Source organism: Triticum aestivum, chromosome 4D (assembly GCF_018294505.1).
Source record: "Triticum aestivum cultivar Chinese Spring chromosome 4D, IWGSC CS RefSeq v2.1, whole genome shotgun sequence".
Lineage (NCBI taxonomy): Eukaryota > Viridiplantae > Streptophyta > Magnoliopsida > Poales > Poaceae > Triticum > Triticum aestivum.
Genome location: NC_057805.1, coordinates 56,379,537 through 56,391,103, shown reverse-complemented (window position 1 = coordinate 56,391,103; position 11,567 = coordinate 56,379,537).

Below are 11,567 nucleotides of genomic sequence, written 5' to 3'. Positions count from 1 at the left end.
CTAGAATTTAAAAACCAGGCATCTCAATGTTTTGCCGGCAGTAAACGGTGCCCTGGTGTTTGAAATTCATTCCAATTTCTTGCATGGGACCTAAGCATGCACCCAAGGACACAGATTTGATTTTTCAACCAATTTATATACATTGGAGCATGTGCATGTAGTTCAAATTGGAACTATGCACATAAATCCATTGAAAACTTAGTTAATGCATAAATATGTCCAAACGAACCCAGAAATATCACAAAACTTCACACAACACTCATGTTGTTCTATGTTGACATGAGAAAAAATTTGAAAGCAATAAGAGGCAATGGATATCGTTTCGTCCCCAAAGGTGGGACGTTCCCTACCGAAAACCATCATGCTTGTTGTGAGAAGCTCCGGTTTGTGAGAAGCATAAACCCAAACCTGCCCCAAATGGGGCAAAAATTGTAGCACGACATGTTGATTCCGCTCCATGATAGCATGCCAAGTTTCATGAATTTCAGACGAGTTTTGGATTTACTAGAATTTAAAAACCAGGCATCTCAATGTTTTGCCGGCAATCACCGGTGCCCTGGTGTTTGAAATTCATTCCCATTTCTTGCACGGGACCTAAGCATGCACCCATCGACAGAGGTTTGATTTTTCAACAAATTTATATGCACTGGAGCATGTGCATGTAGTTCAAATTTGAATTATGCACATAAATGCATTGAAAACTCAGTTAATACAGTCCAAACGAACCCAGAAAAATCACAAAAATTCACACAACACTCCTGTTGTTCTATGTTGACATGAGAAAAAATTTGAGAGCAATAAGAGGCAATGGATATCGGTTCGTCCCCAAAGGTGGACGTTCCCTACCGAAAACCATCCTGCTTCTTGTGAGAAGCTCCGGTTTGTGAGAGGCATATACCCAAACCCACCCCAAATGGGGCAAAATTTGTACCACGGCATGTTGATTCCGCTCCATGATAGCATGCCAAGTTTCATGAATTTCAGACGAGTTTTGGATTTACTTGAATTTAAAAACCAGGCATCTCAATGTTTTGCCGGCAATCAACGGTTCCCTGGTGTTTGAAATTCATTCCCATTTCTTGCATGGGACGTAAGCATGCACCCAAGGACACAGATTTGATTTTTCAACCAATTTATATGCACTTGAGCATGTGCATGTAGTTCAAATTTGAATTATGCACAAAGGTGGGACGGTCCCTACCGAAAACCATCATGCTTGTTGTGAGAAGCTCCGGTTTGAGAGAAGCATATACCCAAAGCTGCCCCAAATGGGACAAAATTTGTACCACGGCACGTTGATGCCGCTCCATGATAGCATGCCAAGTTTCATGAATTTCAGACGAGTTTTGGATTTACTAGAATTTAAAAACCAGGCATCTCAATGTTTTGCCGGCAGTAAACGGTGCCCTGGTGTTTGAAATTCATTCCAATTTCTTGCATGGGACCTAAGCATGCACCCAAGGACACAGATTTCATTTTTCAACCAATTTATATGCACTGGAGCATGTGCATGTAGTTCAAATTTGAATTATGCACATAAATGCATTGAAGACTCAGTTAATGCATAAAAATGTCCAAACGAACCCCGAAAAATCACAAAAATTCACACAACACTCCTGTTGTTCTATGTTGACACGAGAACAAATTTGAAAGCAATAAGAGGCAATGGATATCGTTTCGTCCCCAAAGGTGGGACGGTCCCTACCGAAGACCATCATGCTTGTTGTGAGAAGTTCCGGTTTGAGAGAAGCATATACCCAAACCTGCCCCAAATGGGACAAAATTTGTACCACGGCATGTTGATGCCGCTCCATGATAGCATGCCAAGTTTCATGAATTTCAGACGAGTTTTGGATTTACTAGAATTAAAAAACCAGGCATCTCAATGTTTTGCGGGCAATCAACGGTGCCCTGGTGTTTGAAATTCATTCCCATTTCGTGCATGGGACCTAAGCATGCACCCAAGGACACAGATTTCATTTTTCAACCAATTTATATGCACTGGAGCATGTGCATGTAGTTCAAATCTGAATTATGCACATAAATGCATTGAAAACTCAGTTAATGCATAAAAATGTCAAAACGAACCCGAAAAATCACAAAAATTCACACAACACTCCTGTTGTTCTATGTTGACACGAGAACAAATTTGAAAGCAATAAGAGGCAATGGATATCGTTTCGTCCCCAAAGGTGGGACGGTCCCTATCGAAAACCATCATGCTTGTTGTGAGAAGCTCCGGTTTGAGAGAACCATATACCCAAACCTGCCCCAAATGGGACAAAATTTGTACCACGGCACGTTGATGCCGCTCCATGATAGCATGCCAAGTTTCATGAATTTCAGACGAGTTTTGGATTTACTAGAATTTAAAAACCAGGCATCTCAATGTTTTGCCGTCAATCAACGGTGCCCAGGTGTTTGAAATTCATTCCCATTTCGTGCATGGGACCTAAGCATGCACCCAAGGACACAGATTTCATTTTTCAACCAATTTATATGCACTGGAGCATGTGCATGTAGTTCAAATCTGAATTATGCACATAAATGCATTGAAAACTCAGTTAATGCATAAAAATGTCAAAACGAACCCGAAAAATCACAAAAATTCACACAACACTCCTGTTGTTCTATGTTGACACAAGAACAAATTTGAAAGCAATAAGAGGCAATGGATATCGTTTCGTCCCCAAAGGTGGGACGGTCCCTACCGAAGACCATCATGCTTGTTGTGAGAAGTTCCGGTTTGAGAGAAGCATATACCCAAACCTGCCCCAAATGGGACAAAATTTTTACCACGGCACGTTGATGCCGCTCCATGATAGCATGCCAAGTTTCATGAATTTCAGACGAGTTTTGGATTTACTAGAATTTAAAAACCAGGCATCTCAATGTTTTGCCGGCAATCAACGGTGCCCAGGTGTTTGAAATTCATTCCCATTTCGTGCATGGGACCTAAGCATGCACCCAAGGACACAGATTTCATTTTTCAACCAATTTATATGCACTGGAGCATGTGCATGTAGTTCAAATTTGAATTATGCACATAAATGCATTGAAAACTCAGTTAATGCATAAAAATGTCCAAACGAACCCTGAAAAATCACAAAAATTCACACAACACTCCTGTTGTTCTATGTTGACACGAGAACAAATTTGAAAGCAATAAGAGGCAATGGATATCGTTTCGTCCCCAAAGGTGGGACGTTCCCTACCGAAGACCATCATGCTTGTTGTGAGAAGTTCCGGTTTGAGAGAAGCATATACCCAAACCTGCCCCAAATGGGACAAAATTTGTACCACGGCACGTTGATGCCGCTCCATGATAGCATGCCAAGTTTCATGAATTTCAGACGAGTTTTGGATTTACTAGAATTTAAAAACCAGGCATCTCAATGTTTTGCCAGCAATCAACGGTGCCCTGGTGTTTGAAATTCATTCCCATTTCTTGTATGGGACCTAAGCATGCACCCAAGGACACAGATTTGATTTTTCAACCAATTTATATGCACTGGAGCATGTGCATGTAGTTCAAATCTGAATTATGCACATAAATGCATTGAAAACTCAGTTAATGCATAAAAATGTCAAAACGAACCCAAAAAATCACAGAAATTCACACAACACTCCTGTTGTTCTATGTTGACACGAGAACAAATTTGAAAGCAATAAGAGGCAATGGATATCGTTTCGTCCCCAAAGGTGGGATGGTCCCTATCGAAAACCATCATGCTTGTTGTGAGAAGCTCCGGTTTGAGAGAAGCATATACCCAAACCTGCCCCAAATGGGACAAAATTTGTCCCACGGCACGTTGATGCCGCTCCATGATAGCATGCCAAGTTTCATGAATTTTAGACGAGTTTTGGATTTACTAGAATTTAAAAACAAGGCATCTCAATGTTTTGCCGTCAATCAACAGTGCCCAGGTGTTTGAAACTCATTCCCATTTCGTGCATGGGACCTAAGCATGCACCCAAGGACACAGATTTCATTTTTCAACCAATTTATATGCACTGGAGCATGTGCATGTAGTTCAAATTTGAATTATGCACATAAATGCATTGAAAACTCAGTTAATGCATAAAAATGTCCAAACGAACCCGAAAAATCACAGAAATTCACACAACACTCCTGTTGTTCTATGTTGACACGAGAACAAATTAGAAAGCAATAAGAGGCAATGGATATCGTTTCGTCCCCAAAGGTGGGACGGTCCCTACCGAAGACCATCATGCTTGTTGTGAGAAGTTCCGGTTTGAGAGAAGCATATACCCAAACCTGCCCCAAATGGGACAAAATTTGTACCACGGCACGTTGATGCTGCTCCATGATAGCATGCCAAGTTTCATGAATTTCAGACGAGTTTTGGATTTACTAGAATTTAAAAACCAGGCATCTCAATGTTTTGCCGGCAATCAACGGTGCCCTGGTGTTTGAAATTCATTCCCATTTCTTGCATGGGACCTAAGCATGCACCCAAGGACACAGATTTGATTTTTCAACCAATTTATATGCACTGGAGCATGTGCATGTAGTTCAAATTTGAATTATGCACATAAATGCATTGAAAACTCAGTTAATGCATAAAAATGTCCAAACGAACCCCGAAAAATCACAAAAATTCACACAACACTCCTGTTGTTCTATGTTGACACGAGAACAAATTTGAAAGCAATAAGAGGCAATGGATATCGTTTCGTCCCCAAAGGTGGGACGGTCCCTATCCAAAACCATCATGCTTGTTGTGAGAAGCTCCGGTTTGAGAGAAGCATATACCCAAACCTGCCCCAAATGGGACAAAATTTGTACCACGGCACGTTGATGCCGCTCCATGATAGCATGCCAAGTTTCATGAATTTCAGACGAGTTTTGGATTTACTAGAATTTAAAAACCAGGCATCTCAATGTTTTGCCGTCAATCAACGGTGCCCAGGTGTCTGAAATTCATTCCCATTTCTTGCATGGGATCTAAGCATGCACCCAAGGACACAGATTTGATTTTTCAACCAATTTATATGCACTGGAGCATGTGCATGTAGTTCAAATTTGAATTATGCACATAAATGCATTGAAAACTCAGTTAATGCATAAAAATGTCCAAACGAACCCCGAAAAATCACAAAAATTCACACAACACTCCTGTTGTTCTATGTTGACACGAGAACAAATTTGAAAGCAATAAGAGGCAATGGATATCGTTTCGTCCCCAAAGGTGGGACGGTCCCTATCGAAAACCATCATGCTTGTTGTGAGAAGCTCCGGTTTGAGAGAAGCATATACCCAAACCTGCCCCAAATGGGACAAAATTTGTACCACGGCACGTTCATGCCGCTCCATGATAGCATGCCAAGTTTCATGAATTTCAGACGAGTTTTGGATTTACTAGAATTTAAAAACCAGGCATCTCAATGTTTTGCCGGCAATCAACGGTGCCCTGGTGTTTGAAATTCATTCCCATTTCCTGCATGGGACCTAAGCATGCACCCAAGGACACAGATTTCATTTTTCAACCAATTTATATGCACTGGAGCATGTGCATGTAGTTCAAATTTGAATTATGCACATAAATGCATTGAAGACTCAGTTAATGCATAAAAATGTCCAAACGAACCCCGAAAAATCACAAAAATTCACACAATACTCCTGTTGTTCTATGTTGACACGAGAACAAATTTGAAAGCAATAAGAGGCAATGGATATCGTTTCGTCCCCAAAGGTGGGACGGTCCCTACCGAAGACCATCATGCTTGTTGTGAGAAGTTCCGGTTTGAGAGAAGCATATACCCAAACCTGCCCCAAATGGGACAAAATTTGTACCACGGCACGTTGATGCCGCTCCATGATAGCATGCCAAGTTTCATGAATTTCAGACGAGTTTTGGATTTACTAGAATTTAAAAACCAGGCATCTCAATGTTTTGCCGGCAATCAACGGTGCCCTGGTGTTTGAAATTCATTCCCATTTCTTGTATGGGACCTAAGCATGCACCCAAGGACACAGATTTGATTTTTCAACCAATTTATATGCACTGGAGCATGTGCATGTAGTTCAAATCTGAATTATGCACATAAATGCATTGAAAACTCAGTTAATGCATAAAAATGTCAAAACGAACCCGAAAAATCACAGAACTTCACACAACACTCCTGTTGTTCTATGTTGACACGAGAACAAATTTGAAAGCAATAAGAGGCAATGGATATCGTTTCGTCCCCAAAGGTGGGATGGTCCCTATCGAAAACCATCATGCTTGTTGTGAGAAGCTCCGGTTTGAGAGAAGCATATACCCAAACCTGACCCAAATGGGACAAAATTTGTACCACGGCACGTTGATGCCACTCCATGATAGCATGCCAAGTTTCATGAATTTCAGACGAGTTTTGGATTTACTAGAATTTAAAAACGAGGCATCTCAATGTTTTGCCGTCAATCAACGGTGCCCAGGTGTTTGAAATTCATTCCCATTTCGTGCATGGGACCTAAGCATGCACCCAAGGACACAGATTTAATTTTTCAACCAATTTATATGCACTGGAGCATGTGCATGTAGTTCAAATTTGAATTATGCACATAAATGCATTGAAAACTCAGTTAATGCATAAAAATGTCCAAACGAACCCGAAAAATCACAGAAATTCACACAACACTCCTGTTGTTCTATGTTGACACAAGAAAAAATTTGAAAGCAATAAGAGGCAATGGATATCGTTTCGTCCCCAAAGGTGGGACGGTCCCTATCGAAAACCATCATGCTTGTTGTGAGAAGCTCCGGTTTGAGAGAAGCATATACCCAAACCTGCCCCAAATGGGATAAAATTTGTACCACGGCACGTTGATGCCGCTCCATGACAGCATGCCAAGTTTCATGAATTTCAGACGAGTTTTGGATTTACTAGAATTTAAAAACCAGGCATCTCAATGTTTTGCCGTCAATCAACGGTGCCCAGGTGTCTGAAATTCATTCCCATTTCTTGCATGGGACCTAAGCATGCACCCAAGGACACAGATTTGATTTTTCAACCAATTTATATGCACTGGAGCATGTGCATGTAGTTCAAATTTGAATTATGCACATAAATGCATTGAAAACTCAGTTAATGCATAAAAATGTCCAAACGAACCCCGAAAAATCACAAAAATTCACACAACACTCCTGTTGTTCCATGTTGACACGAGAATAAATTTGAAAGCAATAAGAGGCAATGGATATCGTTTCGTCCCCAAAGGTGGGACGGTCCCTATCGAAAATCATCATGCTTGTTGTGAGAAGCTCCGGTTTGAGAGAAGCATATACCCAAACCTGCCCCAAATGGGACAAAATTTGTACCACGGCACGTTCATGCCGCTCCATGATAGCATGCCAAGTTTCATGAATTTCAGACGAGTTTTGGATTTACTAGAATTTAAAAACCAGGCATCTCAATGTTTTGCCGGCAATCAACGGTGCCCTGGTGTTTGAAATTCATTCCCATTTCTTGCATGGGACCTAAGCATGCACCCAAGTACACAGATTTGATTTTTCAACCAATTTATATGCACTGGAGCATGTGCATGTAGTTCAAATTTGAATTATGCACAAAAATGCATTGAAAACTCAGTTAATGCATAAAAATGTTGAAACGAACCCCGAAAAATCACAAAAAATTCACACAACACTCCTGTTGTCCTATGTTGACACGAGAAAAAATTTGAAAGCAATAAGAGGCAATGGATATCGTTTCGTCCCCAAAGGTGGGACGGTCCCTACCGAAAACCATCATGGTTGTTGTGAGAAGCTCCGGTTTGAGAAAAGCATATACCCAAACCTGCCCCAAATGGGACAAAATTTGTACCATGGCATGTTGATGCCGCTCCATGATAGCATGCCAAGTTTCATGAATTTCAGACGAGTTTTGGATTACTAGAATTTAAAACCCAGGCATCTCAATGTTTTGCCGGCAATCAACGGTGCCCTGGTGTTTGAAATTCATTCCCATATCTTGCATGGGACCTAAGCATGCACCCAAGGACACAGATTTGATTTTTCAACCAATTTATATGCACTTGAGCATGTGCATGCAGTTCAAATTTGAATTATGCACATAAATGCACTGAAAACTCAGTTAATGCATAAAAATGTCCAAACGAACCCCGAAAAATCACAAAAATTCACACAACACTCCGGTTGTTCTATGTTGACACGAGAACAAATTTCAAAGCAATAAGAGGCAATGGATATCGTTTCGTCCCCAAAGGTGGGACGGTCCCTACCGAAAACCATCGTGCTTCTTGTGAGAAGCTCCGGTTTGAGAGAAGCATATACCCAAACCTGCCCCAAATGGGGCAGAATTTGTACCACGGCATGTTGATGCCGCTCCATGATAGCATGCCAAGTTCATGAATTTCAGACGAGTTTTGGATTTACTAGAATTTAAAAACAAGGCATCTCAATGTTTTGCCGGCAATCAACGGTGCCCTGGTGTTTGAAATTCATTCCCATTTCTTGCATGGGACCTAAGCATGCACCCAAGGACACAGATTTGATTTTTCAACCAATTTATATGCACTGGAGCATGTGCATGTAGTTCAAATTGTAATTATGCAAATAAATGCATTGAAAACTCAGTTAATGCATAAAAATGTCCAAACGAACCCAGAAAAATCACAAAAATTCACACAACACTCCTGTTGTTCTATGTTGAAATCAGAAAAAATTTGAAAGCAATAAGAGGCAATGGATATCGTTTCGTCCCCAAAGGTGGGACGGTCCCTAACGAAAACCATCATGCTTGTTGTGAGAAGCTCCGGTTTGAGAGAAGCATATACCCAAACCTGCCCCAAATGTGGCAAAGTTTGTACCACGGCATGTTGATTTCGCTCCATGATAGCATGCCAAGTTTCATGACTTTCAGACGAGTTTTGGATTTACTAGAATTTAAATACCAGGCATCTCAATGTTTTGCCGGCAATCAACGGTGCCCTAGTGTTTGAAATTCATTCCCATTTCTTGCATGGGACCTAAGCATGCACCCAAGGACACACATTTGATTTTTCAACCAATTTATATGCACTGGAGCATGTGCATGTAGTTCAAATTTGAATTATGCACATAAATGCATTGAAAACTCAGTTAATGCATAAAAATGTCCAAACGAACCCCAAAAAATCACAAAAATTCACACAACACTCCTGTTGTCCAATGTTGACACGAGAACAAATTTGAAAGCAATAATAGGCAATGCATATCGTTTCGTCCCCAAAGGTGGGACGGTCCCTACCGAAAACCATCATGCTTGTTATGAGAAGCTCCGGTTTGAGAGAAGCATATACCCAAACCTGCCCCAAATGGGACAAAATTTCTACCACGGCATGTTGATGCCCCTCCATGATAGCATGCCAAGTTTCATGAATTTCAGACGAGTTTTGGATTTACTAGAATTTAAAAACCAGGCATCTCAATGTTTTGCCGGCAATCAACGGTGCCCTGGTGTTTGAAATTCATTCCCATTTCTTGTATGGGACCTAAGCATGCACCCAAGGACACAGATTTGATTTTTCAACCAATTTATATGCACTGGAGCATGTGCATGTAGTTCAAATCTGAATTATGCACATAAATGCACTGAAAACTCAGTTAATGCATAAAAATGTCAAAACGAACCCGAAAAATCACAGAACTTCACACAACACTCCTGTTGTTCTATGTTGACACGAGAACAAATTTGAAAGCAATAAGAGGCAATGGATATCGTTTCGTCCCCAAAGGTGGGATGGTCCCTATCGAAAACCATCATGCTTGTTGTGAGAAGCTCCGGTTTGAGAGAAGCATATACCCAAACCTGACCCAAATGGGACAAAATTTGTACCACGGCACGTTGATGCCACTCCATGATAGCATGCCAAGTTTCATGAATTTCAGACGAGTTTTGGATTTACTAGAATTTAAAAACGAGGCATCTCAATGTTTTGCCGTCAATCAACGGTGCCCAGGTGTTTGAAATTCATTCCCATTTCGTGCATGGGACCTAAGCATGCACCCAAGGACACAGATTTCATTTTTCAACCAATTTATATGCACTGGAGCATGTGCATGTAGTTCAAATTTGAATTATGCACATAAATGCATTGAAAACTCAGTTAATGCATAAAAATGTCCAAACGAACCCGAAAAATCACAGAAATTCACACAACACTCCTGTTGTTCTATGTTGACACAAGAAAAAATTTGAAAGCAATAAGAGGCAATGGATATCGTTTCGTCCCCAAAGGTGGGACGGTCCCTATCGAAAACCATCATGCTTGTTGTGAGAAGCTCCGGTTTGAGAGAAGCATATACCCAAACCTGCCCCAAATGGGATAAAATTTGTACCACGGCACGTTGATGCCGCTCCATGACAGCATGCCAAGTTTCATGAATTTCAGACGAGTTTTGGATTTACTAGAATTTAAAAACCAGGCATCTCAATGTTTTGCCGTCAATCAACGGTGCCCAGGTGTCTGAAATTCATTCCCATTTCTTGCATGGGACCTAAGCATGCACCCAAGGACACAGATTTGATTTTTCAACCAATTTATATGCACTGGAGCATGTGCATGTAGTTCAAATTTGAATTATGCACATAAATGCATTGAAAACTCAGTTAATGCATAAAAATGTCCAAACGAACCCCGAAAAATCACAAAAATTCACACAACACTCCTGTTGTTCCATGTTGACACGAGAATAAATTTGAAAGCAATAAGAGGCAATGGATATCGTTTCGTCCCCAAAGGTGGGACGGTCCCTATCGAAAATCATCATGCTTGTTGTGAGAAGCTCCGGTTTGAGAGAAGCATATACCCAAACCTGCCCCAAATGGGACAAAATTTGTACCACGGCACGTTCATGCCGCTCCATGATAGCATGCCAAGTTTCATGAATTTCAGACGAGTTTTGGATTTACTAGAATTTAAAAACCAGGCATCTCAATGTTTTGCCGGCAATCAACGGTGCCCTGGTGTTTGAAATTCATTCCCATTTCTTGCATGGGACCTAAGCATGCACCCAAGTACACAGATTTGATTTTTCAACCAATTTATATGCACTGGAGCATGTGCATGTAGTTCAAATTTGAATTATGCACAAAAATGCATTGAAAACTCAGTTAATGCATAAAAATGTTGAAACGAACCCCGAAAAATCACAAAAAATTCACACAACACTCCTGTTGTCCTATGTTGACACGAGAAAAAATTTGAAAGCAATAAGAGGCAATGGATATCGTTTCGTCCCCAAAGGTGGGACGGTCCCTACCGAAAACCATCATGGTTGTTGTGAGAAGCTCCGGTTTGAGAAAAGCATATACCCAAACCTGCCCCAAATGGGACAAAATTTGTACCATGGCATGTTGATGCCGCTCCATGATAGCATGCCAAGTTTCATGAATTTCAGACGAGTTTTGGATTACTAGAATTTAAAACCCAGGCATCTCAATGTTTTGCCGGCAATCAACGGTGCCCTGGTGTTTGAAATTCATTCCCATATCTTGCATGGGACCTAAGCATGCACCCAAGGACACAGATTTGATTTTTCAACCAATTTATATGC